We start from the raw sequence: 23263 nt of genomic DNA on the forward strand, positions 1-23263 counted from the left end.
TTAAAAGAGTGGGAGAATGCAGAGAGAAGTGAATTATGGGGCACCAATACTGAATGCAAAACATCTGTCTTTATAATCATCAGCCTGCCAAGCAATATTTCTAATGTAGAAAAACTCTTCCCTCTTGAATTCTTTTTAAATTTTCTCAGACCCACTGTCCTTGTAAATATCCAACCAATAACTAAGAGGGTTGTTGACATCATTTGTTTACTCTTCCATTCACCCATTCATTTCACCCTTTCAACTGGAAAATTTTTATTCACTATTATAGGTTAAATATTGACTATTATAAATCAAAAAGGCTCAAACATATGAAAGCATTAAATCAGAATGTTTTGCTTATTCCTCAGATGAAGAAAAAGCTTTGGAAAGAGTTCCCTCTCCCAAACAGTAACTGCTTAACTTACTGAATGCTTATTATAACCAATTGCATAACTGAAATTGTTGCCCTCCACATTTTTAGTTGGAGAAATGAAGGTTCAGAAATTTCAAGTAACTTTAACAAGCCTAAACATTTAGTATTCTTTTTTTAAGCTTATTTATTTTGAGAGAAAGCATGTGAAAATGATGGGGAGAGGCAGACACAGAATCCCAAGCAGCCTCCTTGCCATCAGCAGAGAGCCCAATATGGGGCTCAAACTCAAGAACCTAGAGATCATGATCCGAGCTGAGATTCCAGAGTCTGATGCTTATTCAGAGTCTGATGCTTAACCTACTGAGCCACCCAGGTGCCCCTACCTAGTAAGTATTTTTAAGGTAGATCCTAATCCATGCTTGTTTCACTACAAACTTGGGAGTCTTAAGCAATAGGTCCAGATTGTGGAGAAATCTTCAAATAGGGTATATGAACAAACTCATTTTTCATTATCCCTGGTTCTAGATGTTTCTGTGATCAATTCATTATTGTCAAGATTTGCTTTCGGTATGGCTTTGTTTAGGATAGAGTTCTCAGAAAGTCAGCTTCCTACCTCTGGCAGATCTGAATGTGTCCCCCTACTACCATGAATTGCAGATGCCTAGAGCACAAATTTAGGTCTCTAACAATAGATGAACTGCCATCTGCTTCCCCTGGAAGCTCAGAAATTTCTTCTAGGATAGTTTTATTGAGAATGCATGCTTATCCCTAATTCCTCAAGGGAATTTCATTGTAGAGACATGAGTTACTTGCCCTCGGATTAAAACCTAGAGAAAGAAAGGATAACAGTAGCAAAACAGCAGCAGGAATTATCATCCCAAAGTCATAGGAAAGATTAGAAGTTGCACAAACACAATCCAGAAATCAGGGGATATCAATCTCTGGTTCTTGCTAAAACTCCTCCTACAAAGGCCCCTACTCTGGCAACAAGATCGTGGTACAAAGGGAAAGGAGGAAAGCCCACAAGGGGCATTCTGACATCACCTCGCTTTGAGGTGACAAGGATGACCTGTGTTTTGCTGTGCTTAAGCCTCAGTAATTCATCAAGAAGGTTTCTCAGCTCTTAAGTACAAGGCAACAGTCTAGATCTTAAAAGTGTTCATGATGGTAAAAAAAAAAAATGCATTATGAAGTGGCCCCTGTTTATTAGAGGAGGACATATGATTTCCTTCTTAAGAGTGCTACTTCTCCCGAGAGCCGATCTCTCCAATCTAGATAAAGGTAGTACTTCTTGAAGAAGAAAATGTGAATGGACTCAATTCTGAGAACACAGATGCCCAGGCTGAGGCAAAGAGACTCCAGACATGTCTTTTGGCAACAGTGTTGCTTTTGTACATTTCATCACCTAAAGAAACAGCAGGGAAGGGGTATAGGGCTTCCAACACTGGATTCCCAGAGACAGGAGTTCTCCCCAAGCATTAGGCTCTCCAAAAACGGGGCAGGGGAGAGCAGAGTTTCCAATTCCATTTCACCCCTCAGGGGCATCACTTACGTGGCCACTGGCTAAGCTCTTTGTTGTCCTGGAAAAAGGTGCTGGGAACCATGAAAATGACAACTATAACTCTGGGACTCCCTGTCACTTTTATGTGTGTTGATTTTTGATTATTGTTTGCTTGGTATTGATTTAGAAGGGCAACAATGGTCTTAAAGAGACACAAAAGTTTAAGGAACCCTGACTCAGAGTGACATCTGATTCATCACAAAGGATTTCCCTCTTTGTTCCTCCAGTGAGTCACTTTTGTGCTGAAACAGGGGAGACACTTTAGAAAAATCAATGACATTTCTGCTATGAAACACTGTGTCTCTAATCTCCTGATTTCTCAAAAGTCAAGGCATGTAGATAAAATCTAGTTCACCCATCACATTAAACATCAGCATTAACATAAAGAAAGAACATGCCAATTGATTAGGTCTCTTATTTGTTACATGTCTTTGCTGAACAAATATCAAGCCACTTAAATCCCCCAACCAGACTCTAAGGACTCATTTGCTCACCTGGATTTGTAGAACTGTGAAAGATCATGAGAAATCTCGTGTTTCTTTCATAAAATGATATTTGTGCCAAAAACACAGGCATGATTCAATTAAACAATATGACCATCCAATGTCCCTTTCAGCCTAATGATCCAATGAAAAAGCTTTATATGTTTATCAAGAACTCCAAAAGGAAATCACACTTTAATGGTTCAAAGAGCACCTGTAAGTGGCAGTAAAATACAAAGCAAATTCCCTCTGCCTTAACAAAAGAACAAAACTCTTATTTAAAGAATGTAATTTTAAATGGAAATGATCATCTTAACATATGTAGACCATCCTATTGTTTTAAACCTGCTTGAAAGCTGCTTCAATAGAGGCACCTGGGTGGCTCAGTCTATTAAACATCCGACTCTTGATTTCCATTCAGATTCATGAGATGGAGCCCCGTGTCAGGTTCAGCACTGAGAGCATGAAGCCTGCCTGGGATCCTCTGTCTCTCTCTCTCTGCTCCTTCCCTCTTTCTCGCTAACTCTCTCAAAAGTAAATAAACTCAGAAAAAAAAAAAAAAAACGAACAGGACTTCAGTAATACTGTGCTACATTGAGCCTGTTTTGAAACACACAATCTCCTGGACTCACTGGACTACTTTTCTAATCAACACCTTCACAAATTTAACACCATCCTGTCCCCACACTTTCGCTGCCAAGCGGTAATAGTATGCATGTATGTGTACATGCTGGTCTTCTGTGGACAGTCATGCCTACATGTCACAAAAGAAATGTAAGCATTCTTGAGGTCCTTCTCAGCTTCTCTTTCTATTGAAATCCCCTCTGATTTCTCTCCTTTTTCTCATCCTGATTTTAACTTTTCCTTCTATCAGTGAAATGCCAATCCATAAACCCCAACTAAATGTCTATACAAAAAGAATCCTTTCTATACCATTCTTAAAGCTCCCCAAACTACTTTCCTGCCTCTAGTCTAAATATTTACAGTGTATAATTGAGGTTAACTGCAGCTGCACTCTTTGCTAAACCTGATGTAAAATCTTAAGCCTGAAGTCTCTGGTCCTGAAAAGTAAAAAACAAAAATTTGAAAACCTATTCTTTCGTGATCAGTTCTGAAAATTCAAAATTACATATGCGATGTTTATATAAAAGTACACATACCTGTACCTGGGGACAGGAAAGCAGGAGAACTCAAAGATCTGGCTTTGGTTTACAGACCAACGAATGGCCTTGCTTAAACACATTCACACATGTGAAAATGCACAACCAATGAGAAGTGTTAACTTTATTATTATCATCCAGTGTTTCTGCAGCATTGTTTTCAAAATGCTTTCATATTAACTGGTGTTTAGTAAGATGAACATTGTTTTCCAGTCTCTGCATTATTACCCTTATAGTGAACAAGAGTAGAAGACTGAGTAAATTGAGCTGATCCACTATGCATTCCCCACCTCTGCCATCTTCTTTCTTAATAGTTGACTTTTCAGGTGCAGATAGAAAGAGCTTATTAAGAGAGTCCTCGATAGCCATTTATTTCATGTCTCCCCTAAAAGAACATATAATGGTTGGTGTTTTCCTATATCCCGCAGTAATATAAGATAGTAATAATACTGCTTTTTCTGGGCAATGTTGAAAACTAACAGATGTCACCAGGAAAAATGACTGAGACATGAAAAATTCTTATTTATTCTGGACTTAGTTTTGAAACAAAGCAGCCATAAGGAAGTAATTGTCAGACTTCCACAGGGCGCTAGGTCTACTGAATGTTGCCAATGTCATTTAAATAAGAGAGAGGGTATTTCAGCACCGAGGAGAAAAAATGCTGAAAGGACATAAATGAAAAGGTTATGGGAAAGAGTCCTCTCGTAAATAGGGAAATGTGTAAGTAACCTTGTGAATTAATTTTCCATTAATTTAGTTCCTGGTGATAGAAAACAACAGGCATGTAATTAAAAAGCTCATTCCCCATTCCCACTGTATTCAAGAATTTCTGCAAATGTAAGTGCTCAGAGCTACTGAATGAGAGCCCACAATGGTGGACATTATGCCCTGTGCACAGGGCCATTTTTAAACATGCTTCAATCTTGATCTGCCATCCAGGGAGAGCAAGGACATCTGCTTGATGTTCAATGCGTCCTTAACGGTGGCCTTAATCGTCAATGACCGGACAAATGTTGTCCTCAGTTAACAATGCATAAAACAGGATCAGGTAAAAAAAAACATCATTAGCCTTTTGAATTCACCTTCCTCTTCCTCTTGAATAGACTCTTTTCTGCCATAGTTTCCCAGAGTAAAAGCAACTCATTTTTCACAGAGGAAAAAGAATTAATCATAGTGTATCCAGAGCCAATAGGAATACAATCAAATTAATTCCCTGTTTTTGATTTTTGTTTTTGTTTTAAGGAACTGGATGTGCGTGGAAAGGGGAGAAGTTCTTAAGAGTTAAGAGTGTTTGTTTAGTGGTTTTGCTTTTATTGTAAGGTTTTCATTTGTTTTATTCTGTTTTTTAAGTAAGAATCACAATTTCTTAGTGGAAGTTTCAAGAATAAAGAAAACGCTGACAGTTCACGGCTGACTCTTGACACCTTTCTTACCCTCCTAGGAGAATGTCATACAGTAGAGTGACATGCTCACAGGAAATGAGAAGCCCTGAAATCAGGAAGCACTGAGCAAAGTTCAATGCAATATGCTCCTTGCTGGGAGTTATTTCCTGGGAATACTGGACAATAGCAGGACACCCCATTTTACGAAATGCTTTCTTTCTACCTCCACAGAACGAAGCACCAGGGCTGGGATTGAGTCCAAGCCCTTCTATATCTACCATGCCCTTGAACTTGCCAAAAAAATGCACGGGGATTTTTTTTTTTTTTTGCGTTCTTCATGAACGAAAAATGTGAGCCTGGAGCTGAGAACACAAGGAAGTCAAAGAAGCACTCCTTTTTTGAGTCTTAACTCCCAAACGATCATCCCACCCAGAGAATGGACTTTAATTTTCATCTCCTGTCAGTACTGGGCATCGCACAGGAGATGTAGAATTTAACCACTGAGCCGAACACTGTTTCTGTAGGAACGGACTCAAGCAGCCCTTTGCACAGCAGGGGCATCTAAAATTCTTAGAAAAAGGCCTGACAACCCTTAACAAAGGTTTCCAACAAACAAATCACTAACTTTAACCAGAAAAACATTTTAACCTTCAAGCTTCTCTTTCAAATAACTCCAAAAATGGCCTTTAGGAAACAAAGTAAAATAAAAGGAACAATCCAACCACAGCTAAATGATTGGTTTTATAGAATTTTTGCTTTTTCCCAAAACCCCTTCTCGACAGTCAGAATTCTAAAATCCAGCAGCACTTATAAAATGGTGTTAAATCAGAGAAAGAGATATTTCTTAACTCAGTACAGAAAATGAGGCTTTTATTTCCTTCAAAACATACCTCATCAAATTTTAGTGACTTTCCTTCTAAGTTTTTATCTTAAACACTCATTTTTAAACTCCTCCAGAATTTATATAAAAGTATTCTATTTTTATCTTTCTATTGTTGTATTTTATTGAGCCATCTATATTATCAAGACTATCTCATAATTGGGCTCCTTACCCCCTAATTACTTTACACTGTCCCTGAATATAATTATCCTCAATTTACCAACCGACTAAATTCTAATATTTTCACTTCACCATGATCTTCCCAACCCTTCTGTCCTCTTATCTTGCCTCTGCAAACAGGCCTCAGTTTTCTTTCTAAAACATCCTCCTTTGTTCTTAGAAACTAAGGAAAAACCAGTAACCACAATATAATACCCCGCTTTTTTCTACAACTTAAAAAAAATTTTGTCTCCTTGCCCTCAGCTCAAAACAACAGAATTCCTGGAATCTTAAATTATTTTGTCACACATTGTTTTCTTACTAATTTGTGGCAGCAAAATACTGAAACTCTCTGGTTATTTTTCTTGATCGTATTACTGCTAACTAGTGATTCCTGGACACTTATCCTAATTTGAAAATTCCCAAAGGTACTATGAATCCAATAAAGTCACTCCTTGCACTTTGAATCATACTGTTTTCCAGTAGACTCACATGTTCCGTTCATCCTTAAAGGTATTTAGATTTCAGTGCTACCTTCATGGGATTTGGGTAACACCCTATGAGGGTTTAAGATACCTGTCCTTTAATGAACACTTTAGCTTTTAGATTTATGTTTCAAACTGGCTGAAAATCAGAGATCTTCAGGTAGATTCTTCCCATGCACCTAATCTAAAATTCAAATCTAATGCAGAGCAGAAATAATACCAGAAAGACAAAAACAAAACAGGCAATTAATGTAGACCAGACTTCTCTTTCCATAGAGACTATGGAGTAGATAACAAAGCCTCTCTTTAACCAAGGATTATTTAAAGAATGAGGTCCTAATATGAAGTAAGTTGGACAGAATATATGTCAATGTATGATCCACTCTTATTCCCCAGTTCAGAGAGTGTCATGCTGGTGGTGAACTTCAAGTCTGTTTGGGACAGCTCCAAATCTAGAAATAGATACCTATGTGGTTGCACCAAGACAGAAGCTCATGTACGGGCACCAGTGGCAGGGGTAAAAACTAATGTCTATAAAGTCAGTGAGTCTACAGAGACACAATGTTCTCCGGGAACTATCCGCCTCGGCTTGCTTTGATGTTGGGCAGAGAAGGACACCTGTATCTGCTGGGAAGAGATTAGAGTGTCAGATGCAGACTTCACAAGCAGCATAAGCCTTCAGGATAAGGTTAAACATCTAAGGCTGACCCAACATTAATGAGACCTCCATCACAGCCTTATCATCAAAGGTGCATATTTGTTCCCATCACTTTCAGCTCATGTAACAGGAGTTGATAACTGCTTCACCACAATCACCACATAATACTAAAAACTCAAGTTTTAGCTCATTTCACAGGAGTTTCCCTTGCCCTCTTTCAAGACTCAAAAATACCTATGAACTAATACCCATTTTAGAGGTGTCACGCATGCATCACAGCTAAGTACAGACCACAAAATCACCCAGGGCTTAGTTGACTCCTGTCTTTACTGGTAATTAGCAGTGTGACCTTCAGCAAGGAACATAATCCCTCTAAACCTTGGTTCCCTTATGTATAAAATGTCAACGATGCTAATAACACTTATGTCATGGAATTAATGTGAGGACTCAGTAAGGTAAAGGACAGTGCATGGTAAGAGATCACTTAAGATTAGCGGGTGTTAGTGGAAGGTGAGGTTACTAAAAGAGCTATAGCTTCAGGATGATAAAGAAAGAGGAATAAATTTGAAAGAGAATAAAGACCAAAGCATAATGACAAGGTCACAAGGAGTGTACACAGACTGGCCTGATTACACGCTTGTGTGGGGCAATAAGACTGTCAATTCACTGGCGAATGCAGGTCTTGTGTTTGGCATAGATCCTCTGAATGGAGAAGAATGGGTGAATTAACATACAATCACAGTTGGGCTTACTTGTTTTATCCAGTCAAACTCATGATTGGTCTGTAACGGTAAAAATAAATATCTGAGAAGGTTGGACTACCATTTCCATTAGTCGTTTCCCTAGAGAATTTCCCTGAGCTGATGACTTCATGCCTATTTACTGACCCCTGATATAAAACCAGGTGCCTTAGGGGTTCCTGGTTCTAAATTCCAGATCTCCTACCATCAGTGTCTAAGGCCTAGCTCAAAACTCTGTGCACATGTTTCCAGGATGGTGGTTTACAACTGCTCAGAGCCATGTAGAACTGGCTGGCTGAATCACCATTCAGCACACTGTCATCTCGACCCTGAAAGGAAGAGACCACAAGCCAACCATCATTCCAGGCTATACCTTCAACCAATGCACTTAAAGAGTTCAAGAGCAGTTGGTCCAATACAATTGGTGAAATTATTTTTTATAATACACACTCAGTGACATATGTATTTTGATAGATAGCTATCAGATACAAATCTGGATTTCTCAATTCCCTAACTTGCCTAAAGCCTTAGTTTAAAACTGAAAATTTGAATTTATCCTCCTATTGAAGTCAAATATACTTATTAAGCTAGGAATTAGAAACAAAAGTCATTCCCCTAAGTGATCTGAAACCAGCAAAATTTACCTGTTTCAGCTTCTAATTTGTTTTTATAAAAATATAGAATGTATTTTTAATATGAAATATTCTATAATATATATAAAATTTACAAAATTATTCCAATGAATATTTTTCTGACAATCTAATACTTGGTAATATCTGAACATTCCTAATTCAGGATGTGAATTACTGCTTATAGTTTAAGTTTCCAAAAAGTACAAAGGAATTATACTAAAGGGCTCATCTTGTATCATGTGGTTTTATAGGATAAACTTATCATAGATTAAACCACTCATGACTGGCAGACACAAAAATGACCAAAATTGAAACTAGAATAATGTAAATCTCAAAAAGGATTTCAGAAAGATGAATACATTTTGGAGAAAAAAAATTCAAACAGTTTTGAAATATATAAATTAAGTTACCTGTTAGGTGAAACCCTTAAACCAACTTAATAAGTGTATTTAAATATCTAACAATATTATTCACACATTCTTGCCCTCTCTTCTCAAGGTTAATAGGACAGAGGCACAAATGTTCATGTGTACATTTTCCATTTTTTGGCTTACCACATTCAAAAAGAAAGCAATATTTTCCCGCAGGCAGTTCTGAGTTGGATAAAAGGAAACAAAGTAGGAAACGTCTTTCTTATTAAGTGATGGTGTTCTCTGTGCTAGTCTCCAATGAACAAGAAGAAAAGAAGTGTTAGAAGACTAGGTCCATTCATATAACACTGGGATGGGACTGAATTTAAATGTCAATTCAACCAAACAAGTTTAAAGTAGACACCCAAAACCTGACATCTTAAGATTGTTACGTAATAAAAACAAAAAGGTAAAAACTACCGTGTCACTGAAAAACTGCTTTTCTAAGTTTAGGAACTGTACCCACCAAAAATGCATTACCTACACAATTCAATAACTGCAAATGAAACATAAAAATTCACTTCTACTATACTTTAAAAAATCACTTCACATTACAAGTTGAAAAATGGAATGAACTAATATTTTAAAAGCTACTCTCCTATGTATGCATAGATACTGCTATATTTTATGAAGTTTGCTCCCATCTTGATAACATCAACATCAGATCGTTTTAGCTCTCACACAGAACAAGAGCCAAGAATTGTACTACCATTACATAAGAAATTACACTATATTCATAAAATATACAAAATAAATTCTCCAATAAACCTGCATTTATAGCATATTATGAGAGCATTTTCAACTTCCACTGTTACATGGGAAAATAAGTAGCATTTAGGCTCCTAATCAGTCCTTATTCTCTGCTTCTCTTTCTTTGCCCAAATGGACCAATGAAAGCCAACAAGTAGTATCCCTACCCTTCCTCCTCAAAGAGCTTTTAATAGCAAAAACATCAGTAAAGATCTGTTTTCTGGCTTTGGCACTCTCTTGCTGCCTAACCTTTAATAAATCATTTCCTTTATTTTTTAACTCAGACAGCAATGACGGAGTCTGCACAATCCCTACAGATGGGCGACATCTCCCCTCAAACTCCTCTCATCTGCGGTCAGGAACTCTGGAGGAGGTTTCAGGCTTCAGGGGAGTTGGAAGGGCTTTCTAAGACCTGATGCACTATGTAAGGAGGTAAAGGGGGATTTTTTTATTTTCCAAATAGTGCCAGTAGATGCATGTAGCTGGATTCAAGCAGTTTAGCCCAGCTGATAAACCCACAGGTGTTTCTTATCCCTCTTGGATCTAACCTTTGCCAGCCTGATGCATCTGAAGGATCTGAAGCCATGACACGTCTATCATTAACACTAGGACACAGATGCAGCGATGCTCAAAGGTCAGGGCTGGTGGCAGCCATGGCACGCAATTAGATACATATTGTGGCAAGTGACATTAAAAACAACAATTTTAGGGGATGCCTGGGTGGCTCAATTGGATGAGCAACCAACTTCAGCTCAGGTCATGATCTCACGCTCCGTGAGTTCAAGCCCTGCATCAGGCTCTGAAGTCTGCTCTGGATTCTATATCTCCCTCTCTCTCTCTGCCTTTCCTCTGCTCATGCTCTGTCTCTGTCTCAAAAATAAACATTGAAAAAAATTAAAAAATAATGAAAACAATAATTTAGATGATTATGATCATTCTCCTTCTCCCTATAAAACTTACTGCTTTTCAAGGAACCTTGACACTATTCTCCAGAGTGGATGCACTGCTAGGAACTTACCCAAGGGATACAGGGGTGCGGATGCATAGGGGCACATGTACCCTAGTGTTCATAGCAGCACTCTCAACAATAGCCAAATCATGGAAAGGGCCTAAATGTCCATCAACTGACAAGTGGATCAAGAAGATGTGGTTTATATATATAATGGAATACTACATGGCAATGAGAAAGAATGAAATCTGGCCATTTGCAGGAATGTGGGTGGAACTCAAGGGTATTATGCTGAGTGAAATAAGTCAGATACCATATGTTTTCACTCATCTGTGGAACAGGAGAAACTTAACAGAGGACCATAGGGGAGGGGAAGGGGAAAAATAGTTAAGGAGAGGAAGGGAGACAAACCATAAGAGACTCTTAAATACGAAGAACAAATTGAGGGTTGATGGGGTGTGGGGGAGAGGGGAAAATGCGTGATGGGCATGGAGGAGGGCACTTGTGGGAATGAGCACTGGGTGTTATATGGAAACCAACTTGACAATAAACTATACTAAAAAAAAAAAAAGGTAATCTATGGAGGGAGGGGAAGTGGGCAGGAATTCATTGGAGCCTCCTCTGAGTATACGATCTTGAAAGATTTTACTTCGGGCTTATATAAATGTTTTTTATCATTAAATGAAAAATTGAGACACCAATAAAATATAAAATAATAAAATAAAATAAAACTTTACTGCTATTTTCACAGAAACTTTGAAGAACTGTGGTTCTATTTTAAAGATGAACAACTGGAGTCAGGGACAGACACCTGCCAACATCTTCAAAAAAATTAATGCTATAGCCATGAGAACGTTCACCACTTTAAGTTCCTAAGAAGTCTGAAAGCTCATTTATATGCTTCAAGTTATTAATCTGAGCACATATTTCAGTATCATCACTGTGGTTGGACGGACCAAAGACACTGAGTGGGATGAATGTGCTTATGAGCAGATTGATAGAATAAGAACCAATGAAAAGATGAGAGAGACCAATGAACTCTGGAGTCCCACTTTTAAACCCTTCAACTCCACTTCTACCCAAACCCCTATGGCCGGAGCTGATACTGACCACATGGAAGGAGATATGAAGGCAAGAACAAAGGAGCCAAGGAACAACCCTGCAGAAATAATAGGCAACTTTATAGCCAACAGAGCTCAGCAGAATGTGGAAGGCAATAGATCATTCCCTATACCCCAACAGCACCTGCAAATCTAGATGACAAAGTTGACTTTCGGTGGACTCTTTCTTTCAGTCTCAGCTCAGGACCGCATTCACTCATTCTTGTTATCAGAGTTGCCATTTCTAGCTGACACACAGCAGTTTTCACATTTTGTACAGTCATTCTCTTAGGGAGAAAAATCAGTTACTGTGCAGACAAAAAGCAAGTAAAATTACTCTAAATGCTGATATTATTCTTAAAGGGCAAATCAATTCCCAAAACCAAATTAAACGGAAAAGTCATTAAAAAGTCATGGTAGGGCTAACGCATGTGTTTAGGTATATCATTTAGTTCCCTAAATCAACTTAAGTTCAAAACCAATGACTTTTGCCTCTAAACAAATAGTTTACAAGAAAAAGTACAAATATCAAAACCTAAGGCTGAATGTTAGAGAATCTGCCACCATCTAGTATGAGGCCATACAGAATGTCACCCACTACATTATCAGAACGAATATTTTCATATCTTCCCTTTCTTTGCAATAATTATCAAACCGAAGTTTTACAAGTATTTTGCAGTTTAAAAGAAACCTTGGGAGATTTTATCTGGCCTAAAAATAAATGGATATACAATTTAAAACATTTCCTTACCCCTCTCACAACTTTTCTCTTTACACAAAGTGACAGCTTATGGCTAATGTTTCTATCTGTTGTAAATTAGAACATATGTTTGCGTTCTGAAATCTATATATTAGGGTGCCTGGGTGGCTCAGTCAGTTAAGTGTCTGACTTCAGCTCAGGTCATGATCTCAGTTTGTGAGTTCAAGGTCGGCACTGGGCTCTGTGTTAGCAGCTCAGAGCCTGGAGCCTGCTTTGGATTCTGTATCTCCCTCTCTCTCTGCTCCTCCCGTGCTCACACTCTGTCTCTGTTTCTTTGTCTTTCTGTCTGTGTCTCTCTCCCAAAAATAAACAAACATTAAATTAAAAAGAAAAAACATTAAACCTATATTTCAAAAACTAAACATTTCCAAAGATTTCTATCCCTCTAAAGCACCATATTAAGGTTGTTTACATTCTAAACTTAATCACGAACTGAAACACAATTCCAGCATGACATTATGGTGATCATGTGGGCTCTACTCAGCTTCAGAAATGCCAAGTCTGATAACTGACTGCTGTCATCCTGGCTCTCACATCCTTACAAAACAAAAGGTACTGGATTTTTCTTCTTCAAATGGCAGGGTCAATCGTCAGACTCTTCTGGTAAAATCTATCACCTGAAATGATTACCCCATTAATAGCAGAAGAAGAAGTAGTAGATGAGGTGATGTACTCCTTGCAGACTCAACATGGGTATAGGACTTTTTTACAAAGATGATTTGGAAAAAGCTTTGATCCATCAAGTGAAGAGGAAGGCAAGAAGGCTCTGGGTCTCAAATGTCTCATTTGAGGTTTCTCTTAAACCCAGGCCTTGCCTGTGCCTCCTGTCTAACATCATATCCTCATATTCATAGAAAACTCCGATCGTCACCGACTGCACTGCAGTGGTTGCACAGTTGCAAAGGTTGCCATGTGGGAGGCAACAATTCCCGAGAGAATTAGAAAAGAATTCTGTTATTTCATTATTTGGATTTTTGCTCTTCAACTTTAATTTTTTTAAACCATATACAGTTAGTGTAGGTTCTAACTAGGGAAAACTTTTTTGTATCATTAAAAAAGCTGGTTATATGGGGCACTTGGGTGGCTCAGTCAATTAAGTGTCCGACTTCAGCTCAGATCATCAACTCACAGTCCGTGAGTTTGAGCCCTGCATCAGGCTCTGTGCTGACAGCTCAGAACCTGGAGCCTGCTTCACGTTCTGTGTGTGTCTCTCTCTCTGACCCTCCCACACTCACACTGTGTCCCTCTCTATCAACAATAAACAATAAAATTTTTTTTAAAAAGCTGGTTATCAATCTTGACCACTGTCTCCACTAGAAAAGTATATGTATTCCCTTGTTGGCAGGAAGAGAACATGATATTAATTATGCAAACCCATCTGTATCATACCAACAACTTTTTATTTTAAATGAATAGGATAGCACTAGTCTTCTTTCCACATGAGCACTGTAATCCACACAGCATTGAGGTACCGAGCTAAGGAGGAAAGGAATGTTCTAGACTCTGATGGCCATGATTCTGTGTGTTCTTTTGGTAGCACAACCATTATTTAGTTAATCTGTGTCTTTCTCTTCCTCCCCTTGATCTCCAGTCACAATATATTTTCCAACATAGTAATAATTGACAATGATACAAATGTAACACTATATTAGAATGGTCAGGGCACCTGGGTGGCTCAGTTGCTTAAGCATCTGACTCTAGGTTTCAACTCAGATCATGATCTCAAGATTTGCAAGTTGGAGCCCAGTTTCAGGCTCTGTGCTGACAGCATGGAGCATGCTTGGGATTCTCTGTCTTCTCTCTGCTACTACTCTACTCATGATCGATCTCTCTCTCTCTCTCTCTCTCTCTCTCTCTCTCTTTCTCTCTCTCTCTGCCTCCCTCACAATAAATAAACATTAAAAATATTTTTACATTAAAAATGATCATTTTAATATCATTAAGGTTCTAGGATTATCAGAGAAAAAGTCAAGAGATTCTTCTTTCTGTAGAGTGGAAAGTCACTTCACCCCTCTGCCTCTCAGTGTTTTAAACAGAAAACAGGAAACAATGTTTCTATCCTACCAACTCAAAACAGTTGTTATGGGGAGGTCAAGCAATAAAATAAGTGAAAGCATTTTTGAAACTTTTTCAGGACCCCGTCATCAATACACAGGAACAGAACCATTAAAGTGAACTGAGGGGCACCTGGGTAGGTCAGTCGGTTAAGCGTCCGACTTCGGCTCAGGTCATGATCTCACAGTTAGTGGGTTCGAGCCCCACGTCGGGCTCTGTGCTGACAGCTCAGAGCCTGGAGCCTGTTTCAGATTCTGTGTCTCCCTCTCTCCGACCCTCCCCGTGCTCATGCTGTCTCTCTCTCTCAGAAATAAATTAAAAAAAAAAAATTTTAAAGTGAGCTGAAATCTCATTTGGTTAATGTAGGTGGAGCAAAATGGAACTCTGAGACAATTATGTGAATGACAGAAAAAAAAAAAGGATAACTCTGGCTATTGAATAAAATGATCTCTTTTAAATTACCTAGCCCAGGCTTTTGCTTTACTCAACTACACAGAATAATCATTGATGTTTTCTTTTCCTCTTTGCCCTAACTTATGGAGAAAGGGTCAAAGCTGAAGATATTATTGTCATCATTATTATTATTGTGCCACACACCTGCTAGTCACAATTCAGTAACTATGGAACATATGGCAATTGTTTTTCATGATAAAAAAACAACAGGCATATGCTGCCTGGTTAAATGACACATCTAACATGTTTCAAAGCTGATTCACAGCAATCATTCAGAGCAATGATTTGTATTTTCATGATAAATGCCCACCATACAATCTTTTCTTGATCTAATTCTGCTCCCCACAACTATTTTACTGCACAAGAGTGCTCTATTCAAAATGTCCCTTACTATGCTTCAGCATTATGAGTTTTACAGTTAAAAACATCACCATACACATCTTTGACTTTGAACTGCACCCTGTCATTGTTATAGCATTTATAGAACTTAAAATTAATCATTATAATATGTATTTTGAGCCTTTACCACAAAGAAAACTTGGGAATGCCTTTGACTGTTTATCAAAGCTCCCTCTCATCCAATGTTCTTTCCTTTGTGAACAAATTGGGATTCACTCTGATCTATTTATTTATCTCCCTGCCACAACACAGCTATCCACGTCTTGCTCATGAATAACCCTGAAAGCTAGCTAGCTGAATACTTTGCTTTCCTAGGCACAGTTTAGCGGGGAGGAGGAGGAAATGTTATTTCCATTTCTAAGTATTGATCTGGAGAAAGAATTAAGCACATGGGTATACAGCCCAAATTTAGACACATAACCACCTATCATAGGGGAAATGGCCAAGGGAAAAAAATTTGCAATGAAGCTAAAGTTAAAATGCCCAGATTCCTTCTGACTTTAAAGAGCTAAGGTCATGCTATAAAAGGTCAGATTAAAGATAAGTGGCATCTTCATTTGCTGAAAGATAAAACAAGAACCCAATAAAGTTCAGGTGACCTTAGAGAACCATTTTTTAATAGTAGAATGCACAACAGATTATCAACCATGCCTTCTGTCACTGCTCGAGCCCTCTGTGTGAGGATATTTCTCACCTTGTGCCATTGTGGATGTTAAATTCTCTGACAGTTATGTATAAACCATCTGTAATAAAGCAAATTGTAAAAAGTAATTTATAATTTAAGACACCATTATAGCTATTCAGTTACCAAGTGTCTTCAATATTTTCTATGTTAATTAGACCAATGGTTTGTGGATGAGTTTCAGAAGTGGCAGTAAATCATTTGATGTGGACTGCACCATTATAAAAATAACAGCCTTCACAAAAAAAAAAAAAAAAAAAGTGCATCGCACACTCTGCTGGAAAAGAAGAACACGATTATGATGGACCTAGGAGCTATAATAATAATGAAATGAAATCGATGTTAGTGCAGCTTGTTGCTTTCTGTTTCATAGCTTCATAGTACTTGGCTGAGTACCAAAATGCATCTGATATCTTTATTTCGGTTAATATGGGCCTTCTCTTTGCAATTTTGCAATTTGCTTTTCAAATGAAACAATATTAATAACAAAGTATTTGTCATTCAATACATTTCCAAAGTTGACACTTCTGGTTATATCCAAATAGAGAGGATACAATTGAAAACATTTTTAAATTAATTTCAAATAGTTCAAGGTAAGATGGCTTTCGCCAAGGAGGCATCCAGAATACTCACATAATCCTTTTAAGAAATGGTGTCCAATTTTTACTCTTAATAACACTGAACAATGGCAACCACCTTCCCAAAGGCAGACACTCTGAGTGTAGGGCTGCTCTCAAGGCAGTGTCACACACATTGACTAAAATCCTTTAACAAGTTAAAAAGAGTAATCTATCTATTAATTAGCAGTTTGGACTAAAGATTTTGGTGTTTCCTTTCCTCTCCTTTGTCAACATAATAAGTGATAAAGCACCAAGTTTACTCATTCTCAGAAACTGACCCAGCATGGTCTGGCCTACCTCTCTCTGAATCACTCCATTTTTGAAACATTCCATTTCTACTCACATATCCTGTAGTGTGGACAATACCACAACCAAGTTTGGTAGAGTGCCTACAGGCTGGGGAGGGGAAGGGGTGTCTGCAACGGCAAATCCAATGGAAAATAATAAGTGATGATCTGATTTTGTGACTAGGAGTTGCATGTGGGTCCCTGATAAAGCAGCTTCTGTTGAACTGAACAGGCATAGGTGGTGAAAAAGAGAGCAGGTAACAGTAAAATAGGTGACAAAAGGTGCACGCTCTCTTTAAAAACCTTTGGTCACGAAGCTGCGAGGAAGATGGATTGTCAGGGAAGAGAGGGAGGTAACCAGGGAACTTAAGCCTGGATATTAGTCCAGAAACAATTGAGAAGAAACAACGAAATACATCCCTGTGAGTCCTGGCTGAGAAGGGAGGCAAGAGGGGCCAGAAGGCAAGACAGTAGTGATAAGACACCCTGCTTGGCCAGACTTTAGTCAGGCTCCCCTACACCCTCTAAGCCTCGACCTTTGTGTCCATTCATGTCGGGCCTGCATTACCCAGTTGTAGCAATAACCTTGCTATAAGTCAGTTCAAAGAGAGCTCCACGTCTTTAACATCTGATCAAATTCTTCACCAACCCCCACTCTTGAAATCTGGTCCCCCTCCCTGCTTTAAGCTAGAACCCTGTCGGATCTGTGTAACCAGAAACTCTCTTAACCCGATGTGTCCTCTCAATAAGTTTCCACCCACCGACTGTCACCTCGCTCCTTGGCTGTAAATCCCCAATATGGCCATGTATTCAGAATGGAGTCCAGATTTATACTGAGGTCTCTACTTCCCTATTGTGATCATAGTGAATAAAATCTTTCTCCTGCTTTAATTTCTGCCCCGCTCTGGTTTTCCATTAACCGTGGGCAGAAGGGAAAGGTAAGGAAAAGTGATCAGCAGGGGAAAAGCGGAGTTCAATGGATGTGGGGAAATAAGTCTAATAAAACACCTGTTAGGGAAACAAAAGTCATACAGGGAGAACAGAAATTTTGGAACAATTCTGTACTCACTTTTCTATTAGGTTATCTCAGCATCATTATTCTTTATTATTTTCTCATCTTTTTGAAAACACATTCAACCAAAATGTCCCTCTGCTAGGTTTCTCAAACAAGAAGTTCAAAAGAAAATTGACAGAAGTACATTAGCAATAGATGACATAACTACCACATTATTTGTGGGGGAAAAGCAAAGTGTTCCTAAACAGGGAATTCACATTCCTGCACTTCAGGAAAACATCTGTAAAAGCACAGGTAGGTGTGAAAGAACAAATATCCCACTGTCATCCTGTGATGGAAATGTCAAAGATAGGACAAGACCCTTTTGAGGCACTATATTTCCCCTTAGGGATGAAATTTTAGGAAGAAAAAGAGGTCTACTGTGATTTTCTCAGAAGAAATAAGACAAAGAGACAAAATACTACGTAATGCCTATCTAGTGGACATGAAGTTGACCAAGAGTAACAGAGTTTTATCAGAGAAGCTTCAGATACAGGTATCTCCTCATGATACCTCGACATTTTCATAAATACATTCACATAAATAAATTCACTGTGCTGTAGAGGACTGAGGGCCAGTTTAAGGATCGAAACCCTGCATGTGAATCCAGTTTCTGTCGCTTACTAACTATGTGATCTTGGCAAGTGGCTTAGCTCTTCTCAATTCAGTGTGTATTAGCTACAGCATGCAGACCTGTTGGCTAAATGTGATGATATATGTGACGTACACAGCTCTATGCCTGCCTGGCATGAAATGGGCCCTCACACTGCCATCAATTCCCTCCCTTCCATCTCTATGGATCCTGTTTTAAAAGGAAAGGTTTACATATTAATCACACTGGAAGACTCTGCCCTGGGATTTCTAAAGGAAGTACATTTGCTCTGTGATCAACATTACCTGATTCACAGGGATATGAACCTGGGTGACTGATGAGGCTAATCTATCATAGTTCCATGGATCCTTAGGGAGTGAAAATGTTGGCCAGCCATGTGACTTTCCCTTCAAGAGGAAAAAAAACATTATTATGCATTCCAGAAAACCTTTTGTGATTTTAGAATAGTCATCCAGTTACGTATCTTTGAACCCTTGAAAGGCCTAACCAGTGTTTAGGAATCTGAAGGGTTATCTCCCAGAATGCTAGAAATCAGAGTATACAAATAGATGAGAACTATCTTACATTTCATTATTCAGATCTGACAATTTCATGAATTACTAGGCAGATGCCCCAAATCTCATTTATAATTGAGTATATTTATGTTCTCCAGTGTATCCAATGTTAAAACTGTCTACAAGGGGAAGCTCAAAAAAAATAAAATAAAATAAAACAAAAAATAAATTTAAAACAAAACAAAAGCACTCCTGGAAGTTTCAAAGTATTTAGGAAGCTTGAAGTCACGTTCATGTCTCCCTGATGCTAACCAGTTCCCAAGGAATGTAAAGCCTTTATTTACTCTTACCAAATATCTTTCTTATTTTAGTACAGAAAAGGTCTAGTCACTCTCACTGAATAGGAAATTATACTCAATGGTATAGGTTGATACAAAGATGTGAAAGGCCTCATTTGTGTTTGAAAGGAGAGCATGAACTTATAGGGAAATAAGAGAGGTTCACAAACAAAGACAGTGGAAATCAGTGAGTGATGAGCAACTTAACATAGTGTCACATGTTAATGAAATTCATGGACGGGGACCAGACTTGTTGGACTGATAACACATGTGGTCTCCCGCAAATGTATAAGACGAAAACAGAGAGTTTATTCCAAGAAGTAGCCTAAGGAAAACACTGGCAGGAGAAGATGGGACCAATTTGAGGAAGACATTCATGTTGAGTAGTAGAGTGGTTACAAAGATTCTTCGCCGATTGAACTACTACACATTCACTCTATTTTGTAGACAGTAAACTCCCTGAGGGGCTTTCATTCATCATTGTGTGACTAATGTCCAGCACCTTGCATGGCTCATCCTAATGCTGTGACAATGACAATGATTATGGTTTTTTGCTCAATAAATATCTGTTGAATGAATGAAAGTGTGTTAATTAGCGGGCAAATGTCAAGGTGGGGAAACAGAAGCTCTGTTTTTGGCTCTGTAGAATATGTGATATGTCGCCCGAAAAACAAACAACTCAGAGAAGAAATGGGCAGAAGATATGAACAGACACTTCACCAAAGAGGACATCCAGATGGCCAACAGACACATGAAACGATGCTCAGCATCCCTCCTCATCAGGGAAATACAAATCAAAACCACACTGAGATACCACCTCACGCCAGTCAGAGTGGCTAAAATGAGCAAATCAGAGAACTCTAGATGCTGGCGAGGATGTGGAGAAATGGGCACCCTCCTACACTGTTGGTGGGAATGTAAACGGGTACAGCCCCTCTGGAAAACAGTGTGGAGGTTCCTCAGGAAACTAACAATAGAACTCCCTTATGACCCAGCAATAGCACTGCTAGGAATTTACCCAAGGGATACAGAAATGCTGAGGCATAGGAGCACATGAACCCCAATGTTCATAGCAGCACTCTCCACAATAGCTAAAACATGGAAAGAGCCTAAGAGTCCATCAACAGATGAATGGATCAAGAAGATGTGGTTTATCTGTACCATGGAATACTACATGGCAATGAGAAACAATGAAATCTGGCCATGTGTAGCAACATGGATGGACCTTGAGGGTGTTATGCTGAGCGAAATAAGTCAGGCAGAGAAGGACAAATATCATATGTTTGCACGTATAGGAGGATTAGGAGGAACTTAACTGAGGAACAAGGGGGAGAAGAAGGGGGGAAATGGTGGGGGAAAGGGAGAGAGGCAAACCATGAGAGACTCTTGAATGCTGACAAAAACTGAGGACTGATGGATGTGGGGGGGAGGGGGGGACGGGCATGGAGGAGGACACTTGTGGGGATGAGCACTGAGTGTTATGTGGAAACTAATTTGACAATAAACTATTTGTAAAAAAAAAAAAAAAATATGTGATATGTCCCATAGTTAGAAAAGATATTTAATATGTTGGTTGGTATATGTTAAAAGTCATCTTGAAGATCCAGAAATGTGGTATAAAAACCAACAAAATGCAAATTATTAAGGATAGGTAAAAATATATTTGTGTTTTTAAAAAAGCAAAGGAAAAGGAGACCCACTAATGCATTGGCTTGGGTCCCATCCCAAACCTCAGACTCCATGAGTGCCTTCTTTTAGGTAGTACAATTTACCTAGGATTCCCCTAAAGGAATAAAATGTAGTAAGTTCATTCATTCAGCAAATATTTGTGAAATATAGAGACACTCCTTTATTCCTAGTCTGTGAACTTCTTGGGATAGGTACAACATATCTGCCCTCGGTGCCTGACACTGAAAAGGCAGACAATAAATATTCACTTCATGAAAACATGGATGCAACTTTTCCAGCCTCACCAATTCTCGTGTGTACTGTTCCACAGTCATCATTTTTCCAACAGTTGTGGAATTTTTATAGTCTTTGATTTATTTTCAGAGAGAGGCAAATAAGAGTGACTATAAGACAACAGTTAATCCTCAGAACTCCCATGCATCCCCTTTCTGACACGTGTCCTTTTACCTTATGTTACAGTTAATGTGCAAACAAGATTTGTCTATTTCCCTGGAAGCCCCTTCAGTCCAAAACTGCAAGGTGAGTTCTCTTTAAAACCCAAAGAAACATATCTCATATTGCTTTGCACACATTAAGTATTAACAAATATTTGTCCAATGTTCAAGTTCTAAGACAGTTAATATAAACTAAGCACAACATGGTACAAATGTAAATACTAAGAGGAGTGTTGGTAATGAACCAAAATACAAATAGCGAGAATAATGCTGGAATGAACTGCCTCCTGGTGTCTAGCCTGAATTCAGCTTAAAGGAAATTCATCATTTTGTCAATTTAGCCAAGGGCCAAACAGCATCTTCAGTGACTTCTGCTCACTCTGTATTACCGTATATTGAAATCTAGTTAGAAGTTTAGAAGTGACCTGCTTGAGAATGGCCTGCCCATGTCTAGGTGGAGATGAGTGAACATTCGTGAGAAGGCACTGTCAGTTGAAGGGGTTGCTCACTGTACAAGACCTTTATGGGGTTCAAACCTCATGTTTAAAGCCTTGCCATGAGGATGAATCTGGGACTCTCGGCTGTGGAAGTCAGCATAGTATAATAAACCCTTTGTGATACATCAGGATTAAAAAAAAAAAACAACACTCATTGGAATGAGATCCAAGATAGATTTCCCTTATTGTGAACTCTGCTCTACAGACAACATGGTACAATGAGGTCTTATACACAGATAATAAATTAAATGAATATTGTTGCATACAAAATCAATTTGAGAAGAGAAGTTTGACAGTAAAATAAGGAAATAAAAAGTATACTCAAGTCTGTGTCTTTTCTGCTCCATCAATATTAGCACTGTTAAGGAAATTGCTTTCTCAAATGTATTAATTCAAACGCAACATACGGTGACTTGCGTACATGGACCCCCAAAGTCTTTGGTCAGAATGCAATTAAGCAGAGTCTAATGTTCTAATTAGGAGCAAAGTGATCTGCTTGGCAAAAGGAAAAAAATATCAATCTCTATCAGACTCTATTCACCTCTGCTGATCTGGGGTCATCAAATTGACCATTTTCTCCTTTCTTTAAAACCAAGCTACAACTGCTTTCAAAAACCTACTCTAAAATTTCAGGATTTAGAAACATGAAATCATCAATGAAATCCCAAACAGTTAGGATGAACTGAACTGTAACAATGATTACTAAAACATCCCTCACTTAGAAGACAACCTATAATGGAAAGAGGATCCATTTTAATGATTCACCAGGGAAATAAGTTGAAAAAGAACAGATAAAAGGAGCCTCTGTAGGTGAGGATTTTCCCTAACAGCTTGTGAGCCCTGGCGATATTGATGAACTGCATCTAATATACCATCTAACCATCTTATAGTCTAACATGCCAGTGTTTAATACGTTTATACAACTATAAAATAAAAGTAGCCCTGAATAAAAGACTTCCAGAGAACCTAAGGGGAGAACCTAAGCATTGCTTTTTTTAACCTTCTTGAAGATCTCTAAAACTCCCTTTTTTTTTCAGAAACCCCTTAAGGAAAGGAAAAGGAAAAATACATTCATTAGTCCCCCAAAATGTTTCAGACCCTACAGATGTCCTTTTACAAAATATTCTATCATTTGGGGACACCTAGAAGGCTCAGTTGTAGTCTTGAGGAATATAAAGGTTAAAC

The 23263-nt window shown here is 38.5% G+C and overlaps 1 long non-coding RNA gene across 2 annotated transcripts in view; it reads left to right on the forward strand.

Moving 5' to 3' along the window:
* LOC120249021 overlaps positions 1–21653 on the forward strand; it is a 65816-nt gene extending 44163 nt beyond the window's left edge. Inside the window, exon 3 of one of the 2 annotated variants that reach the window (XR_005532743.1) lies at positions 21607–21653. This is a non-coding gene — a long non-coding RNA (uncharacterized LOC120249021). Of the gene's footprint in view, positions 1–9938; positions 10081–21606 lie in introns of those variants that run through there. The other variant, XR_005532742.1, reaches the window with a different exon arrangement.
* Positions 21654–23263: the final 1610 nt, after the last annotated feature.

This window comes from Hyaena hyaena, unplaced genomic scaffold (assembly GCF_003009895.1).
Source record: "Hyaena hyaena isolate Hyena2069 unplaced genomic scaffold, ASM300989v1 scaffold_620, whole genome shotgun sequence".
Lineage (NCBI taxonomy): Eukaryota > Metazoa > Chordata > Mammalia > Carnivora > Hyaenidae > Hyaena > Hyaena hyaena.